General features: G+C 48.5%; 1 protein-coding gene and 1 long non-coding RNA gene across 2 annotated transcripts in view; one reads left to right on the top strand and one right to left on the bottom strand.

Annotated features, from left to right (window-relative positions):
* The window catches only part of PDE4B (phosphodiesterase 4B), a 467,359-nt gene that overhangs the window by 287,941 nt on the left and 151,447 nt on the right, over nt 1–27,971 (bottom strand).
* Nucleotides 3,939–27,954, top strand: LOC130283398 (uncharacterized). The gene is made up of 3 exons (XR_008846685.1): nt 3,939–4,130; nt 4,331–4,422; nt 27,832–27,954. It is a non-coding gene; the product is annotated as an uncharacterized LOC130283398 (long non-coding RNA).

Genomic DNA, 27,971 nt, shown 5'->3' on the forward strand with positions numbered 1-27,971 from the left:
TATAAACGCACAAGTTTTTGCGTGAACTTTCAGAGTGCTGCGCCATTGTTTGTTGGATTATCTGAACAGATCGGGGGTCTTGGATCCAGGGCACCAAAATAGTTGAGAATGGAATGTTCCGAAAATTTTGAAAATTTATTAAAAAGGATAAACTATAATCTCGCAGTAACATAAGTATTCATACCCTCTGCTCAGGACTTGGTTGAAGCCCCTTTGGCAGTGATTCCGGCCTCCAGTCTTCTTGGGAATTTTCTTTCATTCTTCTCTGCAGATCCTCTCTGTCAGGTTGGATGAGGACCGTCGGTAGAAGCCATTTTCAGGTCTCTCCAGAGATGTTCCATTGGGTTCGGTTCGGGCTCTGGCTGGGCCCCTCAAGGACATTCACAGAGTTGTCCCTAAACCGCTCCTGTGTTGTCTTCGCCGTGTGCTTAGGGTCATTGTCTTGTTGGAAGGTGAAGCTTCTGCCCACTCTGGATCAGGTATTTATTAAGAATATCTCTGTACTTGGCTCCATTCAGCTTTTCCTCAGCCCTGACTAGTCTCCCTGAGCCCACAGCGCAATGCTGCCCCCACCATGATCACTGCAGGGATGGTATTGGGCAGGTGATGGGCTGTACCTGGTTTCCCCCAGACATGATGCTGCCCCCACCATGATCACTGTAGGGATGGTATTGGGCAGGTGATGGGCTGTACCTGGTTTCCCCCAGACATGATGCTGCCCCCACCATGATCACTGTAGGGATGGTATTGGGCAGGTGATGGGCAGTGCCTGGTTTCCCCCCAGACATGATGCTGCCCCCACCATGATCACTGTAGGGATGGTATTGGGCAGGTGATGGGCAGTGCCTGGTTTCCTCCAGACATGATGCTGCCCCCACCATGATCACTGTGGACATACAACTCCCCCTTCAGCTCTATCTGTATACTGCTGCTATCACTATGGGATCAGGATATATGGAATAGTAATACACCTCTCCTGAGGCTGTGTTCACACATTACATTTTTGCCAGGTTTTCCTGCTTTTGCAGCAAAAAATGGTGCTGTTAAAGAGGTACTCCACTGCCTCTGGAACATTTTGTACCGAAGGCTGATTGCGTGCGCCAGGGCTCGTGAAGTCACGGCCACGCCTCTCGTGACATCAGAACACTCCCCCTCAATGAAAGTGTATGGGAGGGGGTGTGGCAACGAGGGGGCATGGTCGTGACGTCATGAGCCCCGATGCCCGCACTCAGCAGTCAAAATAAAATGTTGCGAACACTGAGGCAGTGGAGTATCCCTTTAACCATAGACATGAAGACTTTATAAAACTTCTAGATCAAATCACTTTCTCCTCATGGCAATATTTCTCTTGAAAACACAGTTTGAATAAAAAAAAAAAAAAACAATAATAAAAAAAAAAAAAACGCATTACAAACTGCATGTAGTGTGAACTGATACCCACACATGCAGCCTGAACCCAGTGAGATGTGTGGTTCTGCACCATGAGATTTTTGAATGCAGCTTTGGATGTGAGTGGAGTCATAGTCCAGCTATCATTCTAGTAGGACAAGCAAAGATTTGGCAAAGTAAAATGTGCAGCTGCAGTCCGGCGCCCCCGGTGGTGGGGAGTCTGTGCCCACGTTGCGTCCCTGGTTGAAGCCCTTTCTCTCCAGTCCATCAGCCGGGTTGATAATGAGAGGGAATCAGTCCTGTGCAGGGTCAGGGATCCTAGACGCAGGTAACACACAGTGCCTTATCAGCGTCTGGCAGGGATCACTATTTGGCAGGTGTAAAGCTGCAGATCCCCAGGTGTAGGAAATAGTTAATCCTTTCTCCGCTGGAGGCGCCTTCATCAGCCCAAAAGCTCATTTTCCTTTCAGAAGCGAAAAATTCTGCAGGAAAGAAAAATCCTCATTATCTGCTATAATTCATCCTGCCGAAATTACCTTCAGACAGCTGGTGCACAGGAAGGATGGGGGCGCTCCGCCGCGGCCACCAGGCCGGCCAGTCACAGGGAACGCCAATTATAAAGAATGTCATGATGGCATATAGCAGTGTTTCCTAACGGGGATACCTCCAGCTTCTGCAAAACTACAACTCCCAGTATGCCCGGACAGCCGAAGGCTGTCCGGGCATGCTAGGAGTTGTAGTTTTGCAACAGCTGGAGGCGCTCTGGTTGGGAAACACTGTTATATAACCTGAGATCTTGCATGTGATTAGGGCCCCATTTTCAACACTACAACTCCCAGCATGCCCAGACAGCCAAAGCTGTATTCATTCCCCGTCTGCTCCTCTGCGCTGTGCACAAGCTGTTGTCCTCCAGGCAAAGACAAAGTTATTGAGTAAGAGAATTTGACTAGATTGCTCCTATTCGTTGTCCTAGCACTGCATTTCCCAACCAGGGGGTTGCTTCCAGCTGTTGCAAAACTACAACACCCAGCATGCCCGGACAGCCGCTGGAGATCTCCTATGGGGTTAAAGAGGTACTCCGGTGGAAAACATTTGTGTTATTTATTTATTTATTTTTTTAAATCAACTGGTGCCAGAAAGTTAAAGGAGTACTCCAGAATAGGAAAATTGTCCTCCATACTGCCAGCAGTAAAAAAATAAAGAGGTACATACCTTATTTTGCTCCCCTGGTGCCTCTGTTAACCCACTTTGGTCTCCGCCGCGATCCGCACCCAGCCAATCACCGGCCGCAGCGAAGTCCCGTCTCGGCCGGCGATAGGCTGAGCAGCAGGATGACGTTTTCGGCCCCAGCACCTGCTGGTACCGGAGGCTCCGGTAGAGCGAAGGAAGGTGTGTACCTCTTTATTTTTTTTTTACTGCTGACAGTATGGAGTACAATTTTCTTATTCTGGAGTACTCCTTTAAAAAGATTCGTAAATGACTTCTATTAAAAAAATCTTTACCCTTCCAGTACTTTTTAGCAGCTGTATGCTACAAAGGAAATTATTTTCTTTTTGATTTTCTTTTTTCTCTTGTCCGCAGTGCTCTCTGCTGACACCTGATGCCCGTATCAGGAACTGTCCAGAGCGTTAGGAAATCCCCATAGCAAACTTATGCTGCTCTGAACAGTTCCTGACACGGACAGAGGTGTCAGCAGAGAGCACTGTGGACAAGACAAAAAAGATTCATAAATAAATTAATTTTCTCTGGAGCATACAGCTGCTAAAAAGTACTGGAAGGGTAAAGATTTTTTTATAGAAGTCATTTACAAATCTGTTTTATTTTCTGGCACCAGTTGATTAAAAAAAAAATTGTTTCCCACCGGAGTACCCCTTTAAAGGGGAATTTGCTTCTAAACTGGGTGGTTCCCGAGACACGTGTCATCAGAGAGCACTTAGACAGAAAAGAACAATCTTAACTTCAGAAGCTCATAAGTACTGAAAGGATTAAGATTTTTTAATAGAAGTTTTTTCCTGGATAACCCCTTTAAAGGGGTATTCCAGGAAAAAACTTTTTTTTATATATCAACTGGCTCCAGAAAGTTATACAGATTTGTAAATTACTTCTATTAAAAAATCTTAATCCTTTCAGTACTTATGAGCTTCTGAAGTTAAGGTTGTTCTTTTCAGTCTAAGTGCTCTCTGATGACACGTGTCTCGGGAACCACCCAGTTTAGAAGCAAATTCCCATAGTAAACCTCTTCTAAACTGGGTGGTTCCCGAGCCACGTGTCATCAGAGAGCACTTAGACAGAAAAGAACAATCTTAACTTCAGAAGCTCATAAGTACTGAAAGGATTAAGATTTTTTAATAGAAGTTTTTTCCTGGATAACCCCTTTAAGGCCCTATTCACACAGCAGATCCCGGTATTGCCGTCTATGGAGATGGCACAATTCCGAGCGGTCCTTGTGCTGGCGTGTTCCGCTGCGGATAGAATGTCTGGCCGGAATTCATCTGTACAGCGCACACTACGGAATTTCAGAATAATGATCTATCTTGCTCTTTCTTTCAGCAGAACACAGCACAGAATAGATTGGAGTCTATGGAGACGGCAATGTCCGCGTAGTCCTGATTCAATCTGCGCCGGCCGCCATCGGATTTCATATCCCCATTTAGGCCGCAAGTCCCGACTTGACCGCCGTACAGAAACAAAAATGCATCTGCATTATGTTAGTGTGAACATGGCCTAAGGAAGCTAGGGAGGTATTACTGAAGACACATGCAGGGGTCTGGGAGAGCTGGGTAGCTCTATGTAACACTATGTAGATTTAATTTATCCTTTGTGGTTTGTTTGGTTTTTATAAATTTATTGTTTTAGTTTTCGGATCTGAGATTTTTTTCTTTTTTTTGGCTTTTCTGACTTTGATATTTCACAGACTTTCTTCCTCCCCCCTGTCGAATAGATTTATATGAGCAAACACCGAGTGACGTTACAGAATCAGATATGGGGACAAAAGAAGTGGATCCGGCCCGTATCCGGGGTCAGGCGTTCCAGGTGAGGCGCCTGCAGATTTATAGGGGGATGAAATAAATGCGCAGAACATCTGTGGCGGATAAATCAGGAAGAGACTTGAAGGAAAAGTGATAAACAGGACAGGACGGAATGAGGTGTCTGTTTATACTGAAGGGATCTTGGAACGGATTTCATCAGACGTGCGCAAAAGAGTCTCATTGGGGGTTATACAAGGACGGACCCTGCTCTGACTTGGGGTTCTGCAGCTGTAGCGTAACTACAACTCCCAGCATGTCCAGATAGCAATTGGCCCCTGGAGATCACTGACTTATTAGAGCACTGTTTCCCAGCCAGGGGGCCTCCAGCTGTTGTTAAATTACAACCCCTAGTATGCCCGGACGGCCTTTGGCATGCTATAGTTGTAGTTTTGCAACAGCTGGAGACACGCTGGCTGGGAAACACTCCAGGCAAAACCTATTCCCTGTGTTAAGCCTGGTTCTGCCTGCACATAGTAGTCCCCATAGTACAGCACATAGTAGTCCCCATAGTACAGCACATAGTAGTCCCCATAGTACAGCACATAGTAGTCCCCATAGTACAGCACATAGTAGTCCCCATAGTACAGCACATAGTAGTCCCCATAGTACCAGCACATAGTAGTCCCCATAGTACCAGCACATAGTAGTCCCCATAGTACAGCACATAGTAGTCCCCATAGTACAGCACATAGTAGTCCCCATAGTACAGCACATAGTAGTCCCCATAGTACAGCACATAGTAGTCCCTATAGTACAGCACATAGTAGTCCTCATAGTACCAGCACATAGTAGTCCCCATAGTACAGCACATAGTAGTCCCCATAGTACAGCACATAGTAGTCCCTTTAGTACCAGCACATAGTAGTCCCCATAGTACAGCACATAGTAGTCCCCATAGTACAGCACATAGTAGTCCCCATAGTACCAGCACATAGTAGTCCCCATAGTACAGGAAACATAGTAGTCCCCATAGTACAGCACATAGTAGTCCCCATAGTACAGCACATAGTAGTCCCCATAGTACAGCACATAGTAGTCCCCATAGTACAGCACATAGTAGTCCCCATAGTACAGCACATAGTAGTCCCCATAGTACCAGCACATAGTAGTCCCCATAGTACAGCACATAGTAGTCCCCATAGTACAGCACATAGTAGTCCCCATAGTACAGCACATAGTAGTCCCCATAGTACAGCACATAGTAGTCCCCATAGTACAGCACATAGTAGTCCCCATAGTACCAGCACATAGTAGTCCCCATAGTACCAGCCACATAGTAGTCCCCATAGTACCAGCCACATAGTAGTCCCCATAGTACAGCACATAGTAGTCCCCATAGTACAGCACATAGTAGTCCCCATAGTACAGCACATAGTAGTCCCCATAGTACAGCACATAGTAGTCCCCATAGTACAGCACATAGTAGTCCCCATAGTACAGCACATAGTAGTCCCCATAGTACCGGCACATAGTAGTCCCCATAGTACAGCACATAGTAGTCCCCATAGTACAGCACATAGTAGTCCCCATAGTACAGCACACAGTAGTCCCCATAGTACAGCACACAGTAGTCCTCATAGTACAGCACATAATAGTCCCCATAGTACAGAACATAGTAGTCCCCATAGTACCGGCACATAGTAGTCCCCATAGTACAACACATAGTAGTCCCCATAGTACAGCACATAGTAGTCCCCATAGTACAGCACATAGCAGTCCCCATAGTACAGCACATAGTAGTCCCCATAGTACAGCACATAGTAGTCCCCATAGTACAGCACATAGTAGTCCCCATAGTACAGCACATAGTAGTCCCCATGGTACAGCACATAGTAGTTGTCACGATGCCGGCTGGCAGGTAGTGGATCCTCTGTGCCAGAGAGGGATTGGCGTGGACCGTGCTAGTGGACCGGTTCTAAGCCACTACTGGTTTTCACCAGAGCCCGCCGCAAAGCGGGATGGTCTTGCTGCGGCGGTAGTGACCAGGTCGTATCCACTAGCAACGGCTCAACCTCTCTGGCTGCTGAAGATAGGCGCGGTACAAGGGAGTAGGCAGAAGCAAGGTCGGACGTAGCAGAAGGTCGGGGCAGGCAGCAAGGATCGTAGTCAGGGGCAACGGCAGAAGGTCTGGAACACAGGCTAGGAACACACAAGGAACGCTTTCACTGGCACAATGGCAACAAGATCCGGCAAGGGAGTGCAGGGGAAGTGAGGTGATATAGGGAAGTGCACAGGTGAACACACTAATTGGAACCACTGCGCCAATCAGCGGCGCAGTGGCCCTTTAAATCGCAGAGACCCGGCACGCGCGCGCCCTAGGGAGCGGGGCCGCGCGCGCCGGGACAGAACAGACGGAGAGCGAGTAAGGTACGGGAGCCGGGGTGCGCATCGCGAGCGGGCGCTACCCGCATCGCGAATCGCATCCCGGCTGGCAGCGGAATCGCAGCGCCCCGGGTCAGAGGATGTGACCGGAGCGCTGCAGCAGGGAGAGTGAAGCGAGCGCTCCGGGGAGGAGCGGGGACCCGGAGCGCTCGGCGTAACAGTACCCCCCCCCTTGGGTCTCCCCCTCTTCTTAGAGCCTGAGAACCTGAGGAGCAGACTTTTGTCTAGGATGTTGTCCTCAGGTTCCCAGGATCTCTCTTCAGGACCACAACCCTCCCAGTCCACTAAAAAAAAAGTTTTCCCTCTGACCTTTTTGGAAGCTAAGATCTCTTTGACAGAGAAGATGTCCGAGGAGCCGGAAACAGGAGTGGGAGGAACAGATTTGGGAGAAAAACGGTTGAGGATGAGTGGTTTGAGAAGAGAGACGTGAAAGGCATTAGGAATACGAAGAGAAGGAGGAAGAAGAAGTTTGTAAGAGACAGGATTAATTTGGCACAAGACTTTGAAAGGACCAAGATAGCGTGGTCCCAGTTTGTAACTGGGGACACGAAAGCGGACATATTTAGCGGAGAGCCATACCTTGTCTCCGGGAGCAAAAATGGGGGGAGCTCTTCTTTTTTTATCGGCAAACTTTTTCATGCGAGATGAAGCCTGTAAAAGAGAATTTTGGGTCTCTTTCCATATGGTGGAAAGATCACGAGTCACTTCATCTACAGCGGGCAAACCAGAGGGCAAGGGAGTAGGGAGGGGGGGAAGAGGGTGACGGCCGTACACCACGAAAAATGGGGATTTGGAGGAAGATTCAGAGACTCTGAAGTTATACGAAAATTCGGCCCATGGTAGAAGATCTGCCCAGTCATCCTGGCGGGAGGAAACAAAATGGCGTAAATAATCACCCAGGACCTGGTTAATTCTTTCCACTTGCCCATTGGATTGAGGGTGATATGCAGAGGAAAAGTTTAATTTAATCTTGAGTTGTTTACAGAGAGCCCTCCAGAATTTAGACACGAATTGGACACCTCTATCCGAGACAATCTGCGTAGGCAACCCGTGAAGACGAAAAATGTGTACAAAAAATTGTTTAGCCAACTGAGGCGCAGAAGGAAGACCAGGAAGAGGGATGAAATGTGCCATTTTGGAGAATCGATCAACGACCACCCAAATAACAGTGTTGCCACGGGAAGGGGGTAAATCAGTAATAAAATCCATACCAATCAGAGACCAAGGCTGTTCGGGGACAGGCAGAGGATGAAGAAAACCAGCGGGCTTCTGGCGAGGAGTCTTATCCCGGGCACAGATAGTGCAGGCTCGCACAAAGTCCACAACATCCGTCTCCAGAGTCGGCCACCAATAGAAGCGGGAGATGAGTTGCACAGATTTCTTGATGCCCGCATGACCTGCGAGATGGGAGGAGTGACCCCATTTGAGGATTCCGAGGCGTTGGCGTGGAGAAACAAAGGTCTTTCCTGGAGGAGTCTGCCTGATGGAGGCAGGAGAAGTGGAGATCAGGCAGTCAGGTGGAATGATGTGTTGCGGAGAGAGTTCAACTTCTGAGGCATCCGAGGAACGAGAGAGAGCATCGGCCCTAATGTTCTTATCGGCAGGACGAAAGTGAATCTCAAAATTAAATCGGGCAAAGAACAGAGACCACCGGGCCTGGCGAGGATTCAGCCGTTGGGCAGACTGGAGGTAGGAGAGGTTCTTGTGGTCGGTGTAGATAATAACAGGAAAACTTGATCCCTCCAGCAGATGCCTCCATTCCTCAAGTGCTAATTTAATGGCTAGAAGCTCTCGATCCCCGATGGAGTAGTTCCTCTCCGCTGGAGAGAAGGTCCTAGAGAAAAAACCACAAGTGACAGCATGCCCGGAGGAATTTTTTTGTAGAAGAACAGCTCCAGCTCCCACTGAGGAGGCATCAACCTCCAATAGGAAGGGTTTGGAAGGGTCAGGTCTGGAGAGGACGGGAGCCGAAGAAAAGGCAGACTTGAGCCGTTTAAAGGCGTCTTCCGCTTGAGGAGGCCAGGACTTGGGATCAGCATTTTTTTTGGTTAAAGCCACGATAGGAGCCACAATGGTAGAAAAATGTGGAATAAATTGCCTGTAATAATTGGCGAACCCCAAAAAGCGTTGGATAGCACGGAGTCCGGAGGGGCGTGGCCAATCTAAGACGGCAGAGAGTTTGTCTGGATCCATCTGTAGTCCCTGGCCAGAGACCAAATATCCTAGAAAAGGAAGAGATTGGCATTCAAACAGACATTTCTCAATCTTGGCATAGAGTTGATTGTCACGAAGTCTCTGAAGAACCATACGGACATGCTGGCGGTGTTCTTCTAGATTGGCAGAAAAAATTAGGATATCGTCCAGATATACAACAACACAGGAGTATAACAGATCACGAAAAATTTCATTGACAAAGTCTTGGAAGACGGCAGGGGCGTTGCACAGGCCAAAGGGCATGACCAGATACTCAAAGTGTCCATCTCTGGTGTTAAATGCCGTTTTCCACTCATCCCCCTCTCTGATGCGGATGAGGTTATAGGCGCCTCTTAAGTCCAATTTAGTAAAGATGTGGGCACCTTGGAGGCGATCAAAGAGTTCAGAGATGAGGGGTAAGGGGTAGCGGTTCTTAACCGTGATTTTATTAAGACCGCGGTAGTCAATGCAAGGACGTAGGGAGCCATCTTTTTTGGACACAAAGAAAAATCCGGCTCCGGCAGGAGAGGAGGATTTACGGATAAAGCCCTTTTTTAGATTCTCCTGGACGTATTCAGACATGGCAAGAGTCTCTGGGGCAGAGAGAGGATAAATTCTGCCCCGGGGTGGAGTAGTGCCCGGGAGGAGGTCGATAGGACAATCATAAGGCCTGTGAGGAGGTAGAGTCTCAGCTTGTTTTTTGCAGAAAACATCCGCGAAGTCCATATAGGCCTTAGGGAGACCGGTTACTGGAGGAACCACAGAGTTACGGCAAGGGTTACTGGGAACCGGTTTTAGACAGTTCTTGGAACAAGAGGACCCCCAACTCTTGATCTCCCCAGTGGACCAATCCAAGGTTGGGGAATGAAGTTGAAGCCAGGGAAGTCCAAGGAGAATTTCCGAGGTGCAATTGGGGAGGACCAAAAGTTCAATCCTCTCGTGATGAGATCCGATGCTCATAAGAAGGGGCTCCGTGCGGAAACGTATGGTACAGTCCAATCTTTCATTATTTACACAATTGATGTAGAGGGGTCTGGCGAGACTGGTCACCGGGATATTGAACCTGTTGATGAGAGAGGCCAAAATAAAATTTCCTGCAGATCCAGAGTCCAAGAAGGCCACAGTAGAGAAGGAGAAGGCAGAGGCAGACATCCGCACAGGCACAGTAAGACGTGGAGAAGCAGAGTAGACATCAAGGACTGTCTCACCTTTGTGCGGAGTCAGCGTACGTTTTTCCAGGCGGGGAGGACGGATAGGACAATCCCTCAGGAAGTGTTCGGTACTAGCACAGTACAGGCAGAGGTTCTCCATACGGCGTCGTGTCCTCTCTTGAGGTGTCAGACGAGACCGGTCGACCTGCATAGCCTCCACGGCGGGAGGCACAGGAACAGATTGCAGGGGACCAGAGGAGAGAGGAGCCGAGGAGAAGAAACGCCTCGTGCGAACAGAGTCCATATCTTGGCGGAGTTCCTGACGCCTTTCGGAAAAACGCATGTCAATGCGAGTGGCTAGGTGAATAAGTTCATGTAGATTAGCAGGAATTTCTCGTGCGGCCAGAACATCTTTAATGTTGCTGGATAGGCCTTTTTTGAAGGTCGCGCAGAGGGCCTCATTATTCCAGGACAATTCTGAAGCAAGAGTACGGAATTGTACGGCATACTCGCCAACGGAAGAATTACCCTGGACCAGGTTCAACAGGGCAGTCTCAGCAGAAGAGGCTCGGGCAGGTTCCTCAAAGACACTTCGGATTTCCGAGAAGAAGGAGTGTACAGAGGCAGTGACGGGGTCATTGCGGTCCCAGAGCGGTGTGGCCCATGACAGGGCTTTTCCGGACAGAAGGCTGACTACGAAAGCCACCTTAGACCTTTCAGTGGGAAACAGGTCCGACATCATCTCCAGATGCAGGGAACATTGGGAAAGAAAGCCACGGCAAAACTTAGAGTCCCCATCAAATTTATCCGGCAAGGATAGGCGTAGCCCAGGAGCGGGCACTCGCTGCGGAGGAGGTGCAGGAGCTGGCGGAGGAGATGACTGCTGAAGCTGTGGTAGTAACTGTTGTAGCATAACGGTCAGTTGAGACAGCTGTTGGCCTTGTTGCGCTATCTGTTGTGACTGCTGGGCGACCACCGTGGTGAGGTCAGCGACAACTGGCAGAGGAACTTCAGCGGGATCCATGGCCGGATCTACTGTCACGATGCCGGCTGGCAGGTAGTGGATCCTCTGTGCCAGAGAGGGATTGGCGTGGACCGTGCTAGTGGACCGGTTCTAAGCCACTACTGGTTTTCACCAGAGCCCGCCGCAAAGCGGGATGGTCTTGCTGCGGCGGTAGTGACCAGGTCGTATCCACTAGCAACGGCTCAACCTCTCTGGCTGCTGAAGATAGGCGCGGTACAAGGGAGTAGGCAGAAGCAAGGTCGGACGTAGCAGAAGGTCGGGGCAGGCAGCAAGGATCGTAGTCAGGGGCAACGGCAGAAGGTCTGGAACACAGGCTAGGAACACACAAGGAACGCTTTCACTGGCACAATGGCAACAAGATCCGGCAAGGGAGTGCAGGGGAAGTGAGGTGATATAGGGAAGTGCACAGGTGAACACACTAATTGGAACCACTGCGCCAATCAGCGGCGCAGTGGCCCTTTAAATCGCAGAGACCCGGCGCGCGCGCGCCCTAGGGAGCGGGGCCGCGCGCGCCGGGACAGAACAGACGGAGAGCGAGTAAGGTACGGGAGCTGGGGTGCGCATCGCGAGCGGGCGCTACCCGCATCGCGAATCGCATCCCGGCTGGCAGCGGAATCGCAGCGCCCCGGGTCAGAGGATGTGACCGGAGCGCTGCAGCAGGGAGAGTGAAGCGAGCGCTCCGGGGAGGAGCGGGGACCCGGAGCGCTCGGCGTAACAGTAGACCCCATAGTACAGCACATAGTAGTCCCCATAGTACAGCACATAGTAGTCCCCATAGTACAGCACATAGTAGTCCCCATAGTACAGCACATAGTAGTCCCCATAGTACCAGCACATAGTAGTCCCCATAGTACAGCACATAGTAGTCCCCATAGTACCAGCACATAGTAGTCCCCATAGTACAGCACATAGTAGTCCCCAAAGTACAGCACATAGTAGTCCCCATAGTACAGCACATAGTAGTCCCCATAGTACAGCACATAGTAGTCCCCATAGTACCGGCACATAGTAGTCCCCATAGTACAGCACATAGTAGTCCCCATAGTACCAGCACATAGTAGTCCCCATAGTACAGCACATAGTAGTCTCCATAGTACAGCACATAGTAGTCCCCATAGTACCGGCACATAGTAGTCCTCATAGTACAGCACATAGTAGTCCCCATAGTACAGCACATAGTAGTCCCCATAGTACAGCACATAGTAGTCCCCATAGTACCAGCACATAGTAATCCCCATAGTACAGCACATAGTAGTTCCCATAGTACCAGCCACATAGTAGTCCCCATAGTACAGCACATAGTAGTTCCCATAGTACAGAACATAGTAGTCCCCATAGTACCGGCACATAGTAGTCCCCATAGTACAGCACATAGTAGTCTCCATAGTACCGGCACATAGTAGTCCCCATAGTACAGCACATAGTAGTCCCCATAGTACCAGCACATAGTAGTCCCCATAGTACCAGCACATAGTAGTCCCCATAGTACAGAACATAGTAGTCCCCACAGTACCAGCACATAGTAGTCCCCATAGTACAGCACATAGTAGTCCCCATAGTACCGGCACATAGTAGTCCCCATAGTACAGCACATAGTAGTCCCCATAGTACAGCACATAGTAGTCCCCATAGTACAGCACATAGTAGTCCCCATAGTACAGCACATAGTAGTCCCCATAGTACAGCACATAGTAGTCCCCATAGTACAGAACATAGTAGTCCCCACAGTACCGGCACATAGTAGTCCCTATAGTACAGCACATAGTAGTCCCCATAGTACAGAACATAGTAGTCCCCACAGTACCGGCACATAGTAGCCCCCATAGTACAGCACATAGTAGTCCCCATAGTACAGCACATAGTAGTCCCCATAGTACAGCACATAGTAGTCCTCATAGTACCAGCACATAGTAGTCCCCATAGTACAGCACATAGTAGTCCTCATAGTACCAGCACATAGTAGTCCTCATAGTACCAGCACATAGTAGTCCCCATAGTACAGCACATAGTAGTCCCCATAGTACAGCACATAGTAGTCCCCATAGTACAGCACATAGTAGTCCGTATAGTACCAGCACATAGTAGTCCCCATAGTGCAGCACATAGTAGTCCCTTTAGTACCAGCACATAGTAGTCCCCATAGTACCAGCACATAGTAGTCCCCATAGTACAGCACATAGTAGTCCCCATAGTACAGCACATTGTAGTCCCCATAGTACAGCACATAGTAGTCCCTATAGTACCGGCACATAGTAGTCCCCATAGTACAGCACATAGTAGTCCCCATAGTACAGCACATAGTAGTCCCTATAGTACCAGCACATAGTAGTCCCCATAGTACCAGCACATAGTAGTCCCCATAGTACCAGCCACATAGTAGTCCCCATAGTACAGCAAATAGAAGTCCCCATAGTACCAGCACATAGTATTCCCCATAGTACAGCACATAGTAGTCCCCATAGTACAGCACATAGTAGTCCCCATAGTACAGCACATAGTAGTCCCTATAGTACCAGCACATAGTAGTCCCCATAGTACAGCACATAGTAGTCCCCATAGTACAGCACATAGTAGTCCCCATAGTACAGCAGATAGTAGTCCCCATAGTACAGCACATAGTAGTCCCCATAGTACAGCACATAGTAGTCCCTATAGTACCAGCACATAGTAGTCCCCATAGTACAGCACATAGTAGTCCCCATAGTACAGCACATAGTAGTCCCCATAGTACAGCAGATAGTAGTCCCCATAGTACAGCACATAGTAGTCCCTATAGTACCAGCACATAGTAGTCCCCATAGTACAGTACATAGTAGTCCCCATAGTACCAGCCACATAGTAGTCCCCATAGTACCAGCACATAGTAGTCCCCATAGTACCAGCACATAGTAGTCCCCATAGTACCAGCACATAGTAGTCCCCATAGTGCAGCACATAGTAGTCCCCATAGTACAGCACATAGTAGTCCCCATAGTACCAGCCACATAGTAGTCCCTATAGTACCAGCACATAGTAGTCCCCATAGTACAGCACATAGTAGTCCCCATAGTACAGCACATAGTAGTCCCCATAGTACAGCACATAGTAGTCCCTTTAGTACCAGCACATAGTAGTCCCCATAGTACAGCACATAGTAGTCCCCATAGTACAGCACATAGTAGTCCCTATAGTACCAGCACATAGTAGTCCCCATAGTACAGCACATAGTAGTCCCCATAGTACAGCACATAGTAGTCCCCATAGTACAGCACATAGTAGTCCCCATAGTACAGCACATAGTAGTCCCCATAGTACAGCAGATAGTAGTCCCCATAGTACAGCACATAGTAGTCCCCATAGTACAGCACATAGTAGTCCCCATAGTACAGCAGATAGTAGTCCCCATAGTACAGCACATAGTAGTCCCTATAGTACCAGCACATAGTAGTCCCCATAGTACAGTACATAGTAGTCCCCATAGTACCAGCCACATAGTAGTCCCCATAGTACCAGCACATAGTAGTCCCCATAGTACCAGCACATAGTAGTCCCCATAGTACCAGCACATAGTAGTCCCCATAGTGCAGCACATAGTAGTCCCCATAGTACAGCACATAGTAGTCCCCATAGTACCAGCCACATAGTAGTCCCTATAGTACCAGCACATAGTAGTCCCCATAGTACAGCACATAGTAGTCCCCATAGTACAGCACATAGTAGTCCCCATAGTACAGCACATAGTAGTCCCTTTAGTACCAGCACATAGTAGTCCCCATAGTACAGCACATAGTAGTCCCCATAGTACAGCACATAGTAGTCCCCATAGTACAGCACATAGTAGTCCCTATAGTACCAGCACATAGTAGTCCCCATAGTACAGCACATAGTAGTCCCCATAGTACAGCACATAGTAGTCCCCATAGTACAGCACATAGTAGTCCCTTTAGTACCAGCACATAGTAGTCCCCATAGTACAGCACATAGTAGTCCCCATAGTACAGCACATAGTAGTCCCCATAGTACAGCACATAGTAGTCCCTTTAGTACCAGCACATAGCAGTCCCCATAGTACAGCACATAGTAGTCCCCATAGTACAGCACATAGTAATCCCCATAGTACAGCACATAGTAGTCCCTTTAGTACCAGCACATAGTAGTCCCCATAGTACAGCACATAGTAGTCCCTTTAGTACCAGCACATAGTAGTCCCCATAGTACAGCACATAGTAGTCCCCATAGTGCAGCACATAGTAGTCCCTATAGTACAGCACATAGTAGTCCCCATAGTACCAGCACATAGTAGTCCCCATAGTACAGCACATAGTAGTCCCCATAGTACAGCACATAGTAGTCCCCATAGTACAGCACATAGTAGTCCCTATAGTACAGCACATAGTAGTCCCCATAGTACAGCACATAGTAGTCCCCATAGTACAGCACATAGTAGTCCCTTTAGTACCAGCACATAGCAGTCCCCATAGTACAGCACATAGTAGTCCCTATAGTACAGCACATAGTAGTCCCCATAGTACAGCACATAGTAGTCCCCATAGTACAGCACATAGTAGTCCCTATAGTACAGCACATAGTAGTCCCTATAGTACAGCACATAGTAGTCCCTATAGTACCAGCACATAGTAGTCCCCATAGTACAGCACATAGTAGTCCCCATAGTACAGCACATAGTAGTCCCTATAGTACAGCACATAGTAGTCCCCATAGTACAGCACATAGTGGTCTCCATAGTACAGCACATAGTAGTCCCCATAGTACAGCACATAGTAGTCCCCATAGTACAGCACATAGTAGTCCCTATAGTACCAGCACATAGTAGTCCCCATAGTACAGCACATAGTAGTCCCCATAGTACAGCACATAGTAGTCCCCATAGTACAGCACATAGTAGTCCCCATAGTACAGCACATAGTAGTCCCCATAGTACAGCACATAGTAGTCCCCATAGTACAGCACATAGTAGTCCCCATAGTACAGCACATAGTAGTCCCCATAGTACAGCACATAGTAGTCCCCATAGTACAGCACATAGTAGTCCCCATAGTACAGCACATACTAGTCCCCATAGTACAGCACATAGTAGTCCCCATAGTACAGCACATAGTAGTCCCTATAGTACAGCACATAGTAGTCCCCATAGTACAGCACATAGTGGTCTCCATAGTACAGCACATAGTAGTCCCCATAGTACAGCACATAGTAGTCCCCATAGTACCAGCACATAGTAGTCCCCATAGTACAGCACATAGTAGTCCCCATAGTACCAGCACATAGTAGTCCCCATAGTACAGCACATAGTAGTCCCCATAGTACAGCACATAGTAGTCCCCACAGTACAGCACATAGTAGTCCCCATAGTACAGCACATAGTAGTCCCCACAGTACAGCACATAGTAGTCCCTATAGTACCAGCACATAGTAGTCCCCATAGTACAGCACATAGTAGTCCCCACAGTACAGCACATAGTAGTCCCTATAGTACCAGCACATAGTAGTCCCCACAGTACAGCACATAGTAGTCCCCATAGTACCAGCACATAGTAGTCCCCATAGTACAGCACATAGTAGTCCCCATAGTACCGGCACATAGTAGTCCCCACAGTACAGCACATAGTAGTCCCCATAGTACCAGCACATAGTAGTCCCCATAGTACAGCACATAGTAGTCCCTTTAGTACCAGCACATAGTAGTCCCCACAGTACAGCACATAGTAGTCCCCATAGTACAGCACATAGTAGTCCCCATAGTACAGCACATAGTAGTACCCATAGTACAGCACATAGTAGTCCCCATAGTACAGCACATAGTAGTCCCTTTAGTACCAGCACATAGTAGTCCCCATAGTACAGCACATAGTAGTCCCCATAGTACAGCACATAGTAGTCCCTTTAGTACCAGCACATAGCAGTCCCCATAGTACAGCACATAGTAGTCCCCATAGTACAGCACATAGTAATCCCCATAGTACAGCACATAGTAGTCCCTTTAGTACCAGCACATAGTAGTCCCCATAGTACAGCACATAGTAGTCCCTTTAGTACCAGCACATAGTAGTCCCCATAGTACAGCACATAGTAGTCCCCATAGTGCAGCACATAGTAGTCCCTATAGTACAGCACATAGTAGTCCCCATAGTACCAGCACATAGTAGTCCCCATAGTACAGCACATAGTAGTCCCCATAGTACAGCACATAGTAGTCCCCATAGTACAGCACATAGTAGTCCCTATAGTACAGCACATAGTAGTCCCCATAGTACAGCACATAGTAGTCCCCATAGTACAGCACATAGTAGTCCCTTTAGTACCAGCACATAGCAGTCCCCATAGTACAGCACATAGTAGTCCCTATAGTACAGCACATAGTAGTCCCCATAGTACAGCACATAGTAGTCCCCATAGTACAGCACATAGTAGTCCCTATAGTACAGCACATAGTAGTCCCTATAGTACAGCACATAGTAGTCCCTATAGTACCAGCACATAGTAGTCCCCATAGTACAGCACATAGTAGTCCCCATAGTACAGCACATAGTAGTCCCTATAGTACAGCACATAGTAGTCCCCATAGTACAGCACATAGTGGTCTCCATAGTACAGCACATAGTAGTCCCCATAGTACAGCACATAGTAGTCCCCATAGTACAGCACATAGTAGTCCCTATAGTACCAGCACATAGTAGTCCCCATAGTACAGCACATAGTAGTCCCCATAGTACAGCACATAGTAGTCCCCATAGTACAGCACATAGTAGTCCCCATAGTACAGCACATAGTAGTCCCCATAGTACAGCACATAGTAGTCCCCATAGTACAGCACATAGTAGTCCCCATAGTACAGCACATAGTAGTCCCCATAGTACAGCACATAGTAGTCCCCATAGTACAGCACATAGTAGTCCCCATAGTACAGCACATACTAGTCCCCATAGTACAGCACATAGTAGTCCCCATAGTACAGCACATAGTAGTCCCTATAGTACAGCACATAGTAGTCCCCATAGTACAGCACATAGTGGTCTCCATAGTACAGCACATAGTAGTCCCCATAGTACAGCACATAGTAGTCCCCATAGTACCAGCACATAGTAGTCCCCATAGTACAGCACATAGTAGTCCCCATAGTACCAGCACATAGTAGTCCCCATAGTACAGCACATAGTAGTCCCCATAGTACAGCACATAGTAGTCCCCACAGTACAGCACATAGTAGTCCCCATAGTACAGCACATAGTAGTCCCCACAGTACAGCACATAGTAGTCCCTATAGTACCAGCACATAGTAGTCCCCATAGTACAGCACATAGTAGTCCCCACAGTACAGCACATAGTAGTCCCTATAGTACCAGCACATAGTAGTCCCCACAGTACAGCACATAGTAGTCCCCATAGTACCAGCACATAGTAGTCCCCATAGTACAGCACATAGTAGTCCCCATAGTACCGGCACATAGTAGTCCCCACAGTACAGCACATAGTAGTCCCCATAGTACCAGCACATAGTAGTCCCCATAGTACAGCACATAGTAGTCCCTTTAGTACCAGCACATAGTAGTCCCCACAGTACAGCACATAGTAGTCCCCATAGTACAGCACATAGTAGTCCCCATAGTACAGCACATAGTAGTACCCATAGTACAGCACATAGTAGTCCCCATAGTACAGCACATAGTAGTCCCTTTAGTACCAGCACATAGTAGTCCCCATAGTACAGCACATAGTAGTACCCATAGTACAGCACATAGTAGTCCCCATAGTACAGCACATAGTAGTCCCCATAGTACAGCACATAGTAGTCCCCATAGTACAGCACATAGTAGTCCCTTTAGTACCAGTACATATTAGTTCTGATCCAGCAGGATCAGGTAATATTGCAGCAGGTCAGGACTTATGCTGATCACATGTCTAATGTGTCTACTGGGTCAATGTCATTCTCTGATCCCCCCATAAAAATGTAGGATGTTATTGGTTAATTTAATAAGGTAGGTGACCGCCAGGAGAAAGGAAAGAACAACTTAAAAGTTGACCTTCTACAATCCATTGCATCAGTAACGTCCAAACTGTGGCCCTCCAGATGTTGCAAAACTACCGTACAACAAAATTTTAGTTTTGCAACATCTGGAGAGCCACAGACTGAAGACCACTGGTTTATACCACTGGGGACACTTAGGTGGGAAAACCTAATTTCAATACTAGATGGAGAACTATGGAGAGATGAGGATGTGACTGATTTATGAGAAATACTGTCTGTTGCCCATAGCAACCATTCACATATATTCCATGAAAGCTGTGCTGTGCTTAGTTGCTATGGTAACAAAGGCAGTGCTTTATATAGAAAGCTTAATAAATGCTCCATTTCAATGTTTGATTACTGTAGTTCCTTCTATTTACCTCTAGATGTCACTATAATAATTGATGTCTATACAGAGGCTAAGAAGATGACTGATATACAACAGGGAGAACAGTGCCACCTGCTGGTGGAATATAAAGAGATATGTGGTAGATATGAGATATATATGAGATAGATAGATATGAGATAGATAGATAGATAGATAGATAGATAGATATGAGATATATAGATAGATAGATATGAGATAGATAGTTAGATAGATATGAGTTAGATAGATAGATATGAGATAGATAGATATGAGAGAGATAGATAGATAGATAGATAGATAGAGATAGATAGATAGATAGATAGATAGATAGAGATAGATAGATATATAGATAGATATGAGATAGATAGATAGATATGTCTTTAAAAATTGTTACCATGTGTTGTAACCAAGGAACCAGTGACCATGTGACCTATAGAGTGACCTATGGGACCCCTCCAGAGTCTCCCCCATATAAACCCTGGGAGGAGATGGCTCAGTCTCTGTGAGTGCATGAGGAAAAGTCCTGAGAGAGTGTCCGGTGTCCTGAAGAGGCCCAAAGCCGACCACACAGCCGACCACACAGCCGACCAAACAGCCGACCACACAGCCTACCACACAGCCGACCACACAGCCGACCACGCAGCCTACCACGCAGCCTACCACGCAGCCTACCACACAGCCGACCACACAGCCTACCAAACAGCCGACCACACAGCCTACCACACAGCCGACCACACCGACTACCACACAGCCGACCACACAGCCTACCACACAGCCGACCACACAGCCTACCACACAGCCGACCACACAGCCTACCACACAGCCGACCACACAGCCGACCAAACAGCCGACCACACAGCCTACCACGCAGCCGACCACACAGCCGACCACACAGCCGACCACACAGCCGACCACACAGCCTACCACACAGCCGACCACACAGCCGACCACACAGCCTACCACACAGCCTACCACACAGCCTACCACACAGCCGACCACACAGCCTACCACACAGCCGACCACACCGCCTACCACACAGCCTACCACACAGCCGACCACACAGCCTACCACACAGCCGACCACACAGCCTACCACACAGCCTACCACACAGCCGACCACACAGCCGACCACACAGCCTACCACACAGCCGACCACACAGCCGACCACACAGCCGACCACACAGCCTATCACACAGCCGACCACACAGCCGACCACGCAGCCTACCACGCAGCCTACCACACAGCCTACCACACAGCCGACCACACAGCCTACCACACAGCCGACCACACAGCCTACCACACAGCCGACCACACAGCCGACCACACAGCCGACCACACAGCCTACCACACAGCCGACCACACAGCCTACCACACAGCCTACCACACAGCCTACCACACAGCCGACCACACAGCCGACCACACAGCCGACCACGCAGCCGACCACGCAGCCTACCACGCAGCCTACCACGCAGCCTACCACGCAGCCTACCACACAGCCTACCACACAGCCGACCACACAGCCTACCACACAGCCGACCACACAGCCGACCACACAGCCTACCACACAGCCTACCACACAGCCGACCACACAGCCTACCACACAGCCTACCACACAGCCTACCACACAGCCGACCACACAGCCGACCACACAGCCTACCACACAGCCGACCACACCGCCTACCACACAGCCTACCACACAGCCGACCACACCGACTACCACACAGCCGACCACACCGCCTACCACACAGCCGACCACACAGCCTACCACACAGCCTACCACACAGCCGACCACACAGCCGACCACACAGCCGACCACACAGCCTACCACACAGCCGACCACACAGCCTACCACACAGCCGACCACACCGCCTACCACACAGCCTACCACACAGCCGACCACACCGACTACCACACAGCCGACCACACCGCCAACCACACAGCCGACCACACCGCCTACCACACAGCCGACCACACAGCCGACCACACAGCAGACCACACAGCCTACCACACAGCCGACCACACCGACTACCACACAGCCGACCACACCGCCTACCACACAGCCGACCACACAGCCTACCACACAGCCTACCACACAGCCTACCACACAGCCTACCACACAACCTACCACACAGCCGACCACACAGCCTACCACACAGCCGACCACACAGCCTACCACACAACCTACCACACAGCCGACCACACAGCCGACCACACAGCCTACCACACAGCCTACCACACAGCCTACCACACAACCTACCACACAACCTACCACACAGCCGACCACACAGCCTACCACACAGCCTACCACACAGCCGACCACACAGCCGACCACACAGCCTACCACACAACCTACCACACAACCTACCACACCGCCTACCACACAGCCACGCTTCCACAAATCCAGTGCCCCACAGGTGAACGTCAAAACCTGGTAAGCTACATACGGGGTGAAGTCAGTCTAGTCAAGTCATTCAAGATCAGTCTATATAGAGTCAGTGTGGTCCTGCAGCAAATTGTCCAAATCCACTATAAGTCCCAGCAAGCCCTAAAGTCTCTGAAGTCACTGGTCACCTTCTTGGGCCAAACTGAGCTGTATAGACTGTTACACCTGTCCCCCTCAGTAAAGCTGCCGTTGTCCATAACTTGGTGTCAGAGTCATTATTTGCCCCGTGCCTGGCCCAGGATCCAGCGGTATACCTTTGGGTGGTGCAGAGGTTAACCATGCCCTGGCATCACAAATGCAAGGGGCTAATGCCATCTGCCCCTAGGGTAACAACATCTGCCCTCCATCACACCGTCTACCACAGATAGGAGATAGATAGATGGATATAATATAGATAGATATATACAGTGGGGCAAAAAAGTATTTAGTCAGCCACCAATTGTGCAGGTTCTCCCACTTATAAAGATGAGAGGCTGTAATTATCATTATAGGTTATAACCTCAACTATGAGAGACAGAATGAGAAAAAAATCCATAAAATCACATTGTCTGATTTTTGAAGAATTTATTTGCAAATTATGGTGGAAAATAAGTATTTGGTCACCTACAAACAAGTAAGATTTCTGTCTCTCACAGACCTGTAACTTCTTCTTTAAAGGGGTACTCTGCCCCTAGACATCTTATCCCCTACCAAAAGGATAGGAGATAAGATTTCAGATCGCGGGGGTCCCGCCGCTGGGGACCCCCGGGATCTCGGCTGCAGCACCCACCTGTTGCGGCTTCCAGAAACGCTGGAGGCTTCGGCTCCCGGCCATGGTGACGGGAGATCGTGACGTCGCGATTCCGCCCCCGTGTGACGTCACACCCCGCCCCCTCAATGCAAGTCTATGGGAGGGGGCGGAGTCGCGACATCACGATCTCCCATCACCGTGGTCGGGGTACTCTGTAAAGGGGTACTCCGCTGCTTATGAACGCTGGAGGCGGCTTCGGGAGCTCGTTACATCATAGCCCCGCCCCATCCTGACGTCTATAGACTTGCATTGAGGGGCGGGGCATGACGTCACACGGGGGCGGAATCGCGACGTCACGATCTCCCGTCACCATGGCCAGGAGCCGAAGCCTCCAGCGTTTCTGTAAGCCGCAACAGGTGGGTGCTGCAGCTGAGATCCCGGGGGTCCCCAGCGGCGGGACCCCCGCGATCTGAAATCTTATCTCCTATCCTTTGGGTACTCCCTTTTAAGAGTCTCTTCTGTCCTCCACTCGTTACCTGTTTGAACTTTGTAGTTATGGGGTGGGAGCAGCTCACTTAATCTAAATATAACCGAGGTTACTGAGATGAACTCCCGCACCCCAGGAGTGTATAGACCAAGTGGGAAAACAAAAGATATCTCAGTCCTCTGGGTTATATGAGTGAATTAAGTGGAGAAAAATAAGTGTAAAAATAAAAATATAAATATGTGAACCAGGTACAGTGACCCCCCGACCTACGATGGCCCCGACATATGATAATTTCCCCATACGATCACTCTCAGAGGTCATCGCATGGTGAAGGCAGCATCAACATACGATCACTCTCAGAGGCAGCATTAACATACGATGCTTTTGTATGTCGGGGCCATCGCATAAACGGCCATCCGGCAGCGCAGACTGCTTCAGCTGCCCCCGGATAGCCGTTTACGATGCCCCATGTGGTCCGGTGATGATCACTTACCTGTCCTCGGGGCTCCGGCGCGACCTCTTCGGGGTCCCCTGCATTGTCGGCGCTCTCCATCATCGTCATCACGTCGCTGCGCACGCCGTCCTGTCATCCAATAGGAGCGGTGTGCGTAGCGACGGGATGGCGGCGACAGAGAGCGAGGATGCCGGGGAAGCAAAGGCCTTACCGGAGCGTCGGGGACACCTCAGGGACGCGGCAACAGCGATGGACGGAGACATCCGACATCATAGTCACGCCCCCTCCCATAGACTTGCATTGAGGGGGCGGGGAGTGACGTCGGGAGGGGGCGTGGCTATGAGGTCACAAGCTCCCAGCTCCAGCGTTCAGAACAGTTTGTTCCAGATGCTGAGCAGCGGAGTACCCCTTTAACTGTTGATATTTTTTGGTTGTTATCCAGTATACCATCAACAATCTCCCTTGCGGAGACTATAAATCCCAGCATGCCCTACAAATACCGGCAATAACAGTCACTACCCACATTTGTTATCTACTATACAACCAACGAATATATCAAGTGGGTATATGTTATATATGGATATTTGCTAAAGACTTTACCCACAGACACTACAAATCCCAGCTTGGCCTAAAAAGTACTGTTCAAGCTGTATCCCACAAAAGGCAGTTACCGTTCTAGAGCTGGTTATATTCTAGATCCCAGCTCATTCTAAACAAATTAGATCTATACTAGCATTTTATATATTCTTATTGTTTTATGATTGTATTTTATTCAAATTATTATATGTATTGGTTGAGAGTCACAAGGACCCTATGACTACACGCATAGTTCACCAACATCTTAATAAATGTATTTATATTGTATCCATTTATGTTACTTATTTGCATAGAATAACATCCAATTTACTTACTATATACCATTACCTATATACCTGGTTCCTAATATCAAATATTTATATTTTTATACTTATTTTTCTCCACTAATTTCACTCACATAACGCAGAGGACTGAGATATCTTTTGTTTTCTCACCTGTTTGAACTTGTTATCAGTATAAAGGACACCTGTCCACAACCTCAAACAGTCACACTACAAACTCCACTATGGCCAAGACCAAAGAGCTGTCAAAGGACACCAGAAACAAAATTGTAGACCTGCACCAGGCTGGGAAGACTGAATCTGCAATAGGCAAGCAGCTTGGTGTGAAGAAATCAACTGTGGGAGCAATTATTAGGAAATGGTATAGAAGACCACTGATAATCTCATTCGATCTGGGGCTCCACGCAAGATCTCACCCCATGGTGTCAAAAATCCCAGAACCACATGGGGGGACCTAGTGAATGACCTGCAGAGAGCTTGGACCAAAGTAACAAAGGCTACCATCAGTAACACACTATGCCGCCAGGGACTAAAATCATGCAGTGCCAGACGTGTCCCCCTGCTTAAGCCAGTACATGCCTGGGCCCGTCTGAAATTTGCTAGAGAGCATTTGGTTAATGCAGAAGAGGATTGGGAGAATGTCATACGGTAAATGAAACCAAAGTAGAACTTTTTGGTAAAAACTCAACTCGTTGTGTTTGGAGGAGAAAGAATGCTGAGTTGCATCCAAAGAACACCATACCTACTGTGAAGCATGGGGGTGGGAACATCACACTTTGGGGCTGTTTTTCTGCTAATGGACCAGGACAACTGATCCGTGTAAAGGTAAGAATGAATGGGGTCATGTATAGTGAGATTTTGAGTGAAAACCTCCTTCCATCAGCAAGGGCATTGAAGATGAAACATGGCTGGGTCTTTCAGCATGACAACGATCCCAAACACACCTCCCAAGCAAAAAAGAAGTGGCTTCGTAAGAAGCATTTCAAGGTCCTGGAGTGGCCTAGCCAGTCTCCAGATCTCAACCCCAAAGAAAACCTTTGGAGGGAGTTGCAAGTCCGTGTTGCCCAGCGACAGCCCCAAAACATCACTGCTCTAGAGGAGATCTGCATGGAGGAATGGGCCAAAATACCAGCAACAGTAGTGTGAAAACCTTGTGAAGACTTACAGGAAACGTTTGACCTCTGTCATTGCCAACAAAGGGGATATAACAAAGTATTGAGATGAACTTTTCTTATTGATCAAATACTTATTTTCCACCATCATTTGTAAATAAATTCTTTAAAAATCAGACAATGTGATTTTATGGATTTTTTTTTCTCTTTATGTCTCTCATAGTTGAGGTTATAACCTATGATGACAATTACAGCCTCTCGTCTTTATAAGGGGGAGAACTTGCACAATTGGTGGCTGACTAAATACTTTTTTGCCCCCCTATAGGCATTGTTATCAGGGTGCAGAGGTAACAGGCTCCTCTACAACATAAGTTACGCTTATAGATAGATGCACAGAGAGTTAATACATTTTGCCTGAATTAACTTTTCTTTACAAATAAAACAATGGAGTATTATCTCAGTATATACCTGTATATGAGGGGCTTCTGTTCCATCATCTCTGAAGCAGACAATGTGCCTGGACCCCCTGTCTGGGCCTTGGAGGACACCCTGTGATTTCTTGGCCTTTCTCTAGTGTTTTTTTTAGCACAATCGATATATCTGTGTAGGAGAGCAGATGGTCCCCGCTGGATGTGCGTCTCTCATCCTTACATCTTATAGTCCTGTAAGAACTTTGGATTGTGCGGCTATTGACATGGGGGCAGCCGGAACACTTCCCTCGGAGACCCTGGGGTATATAAAGGAGATGAGATTCCTATCACACAGAACATCTCGCTTTGTCCCTGGAGCGGAGCCCTGTACAGTACAGCATGTTGGGCAGGGGCAGCATTGGCCGCCTCTTAGGGTGAGTGCAGTTAAAGGAGATGGTCATTGTAAAGACAATAGAGTCATCAAAACTTGCACAAAAGTAAGATGGAGAATTATCCATAGCAACTAAGTAAGATGGAGAATTATCCATAGCAACTAAGTAAGATGGAGAATTATCCATAGCAACTAAGATGTAGATTTATCCATAGCATGGAGATGTCCGGTGCAGACTATTCCTATTCCATCCTGCCCGGGCTGCAAAAAAAGAGAAAACAAACTTTCACTTACCTTCCTACGTTCCCCCGGAGCTCCGCAGCAGCTGATTGGTCGGCTAGGCTGTTCACTTCCTACTTCCTTTAGCCTGGGACGTCACACGGCACCTATCACTGGCCGAAGCTGAAGCGCTGTGTGACGTCCCGGGCTAAAGGAAGTAGGAAGTAAACAGCCCGGCCGACCCATCAGCTGCTGCGGAGCTCCGGGGGAACGTAGGAAGGTAAGTGAAAGTTTGTTTTCTCTCTTTTTTTGCAGCCCGGGGCAGGATGGAATAGGAATAGTCCACACTGGACATCTCCTTTAAGTAAGATGGAGAATTATCCATAGCAATAAACTGGGGAATCCAATAGCTATGGACAACTCTTCCACTTTTCTTGGGCATCGGTTGGGATGCATCTCCCCATTGTAAGCTCCTCTTATTCTTTACTAGACTTCTGTTGGGGTCATATCTTAAATTATGAGTGTCAGTGAGGGCCTCATGTTCGACTTCTGCCTGCCTAGACTACAAAGTCTAGAGCCACCTCTGCTGTCACATGACATTAAAAAAAAAACGTATCGGTAATTGGTGTCGGTTTGTACTTAAAAAAAAAACGTATCGGTAATTGGTATCGGTTTGTACTTAAAAAAAAAAAACGTATCGGTACTAGGTTTGAAAAGAATGATATGGGGACATCTCTAGTACTTACCCCTCCCTGCTCCACTCTTCTGAACCACCAGAGTTAAGTATGCTTCTACACTGCCGGTTAGCGGCCAATGAGTTTGGTCGTATAAATTGCCTCCAATTATTCTCCATAAGACCCCCAATAAACCCCACTGTGACGTCCCCCCCCCCCCCATATGTTAGATGCTCAGAGACCCCTGAACCCTGTGATTCGCAGACACCGTCCGCAGCACAATGAAGCAGTCACCGCCGGCAGCTGCTGAGTCCGGTACAAATGACCTTTCAGTACAAGTCTTGGTGGGAATTGCTGTCATCAGAGGGATTGGGATATGTGCCGCGTGTCTTACTGGAATCCCGCTGATCCTCAGGACTGCGCGTGGCTGCGCCATGTAATTCACTTTTCCAGGCTTTGTACTTTACTGACATTCTTCACCTTATTATGTCCAGACAGATAATCAACCACATGAAAGGCCGAGAAGCAGCGTCCTGTGACGGGAGAGACGATGGAGAAAATGTCGCCCATACCCGGCTCCGGCAGCCATTACCGTACTAAACAATTACTGACCGCTGAGGCACGAGGCCCGACT

Source organism: Hyla sarda, chromosome 7 (genome assembly GCF_029499605.1).
Source record: "Hyla sarda isolate aHylSar1 chromosome 7, aHylSar1.hap1, whole genome shotgun sequence".
Taxonomy (NCBI): domain Eukaryota; kingdom Metazoa; phylum Chordata; class Amphibia; order Anura; family Hylidae; genus Hyla; species Hyla sarda.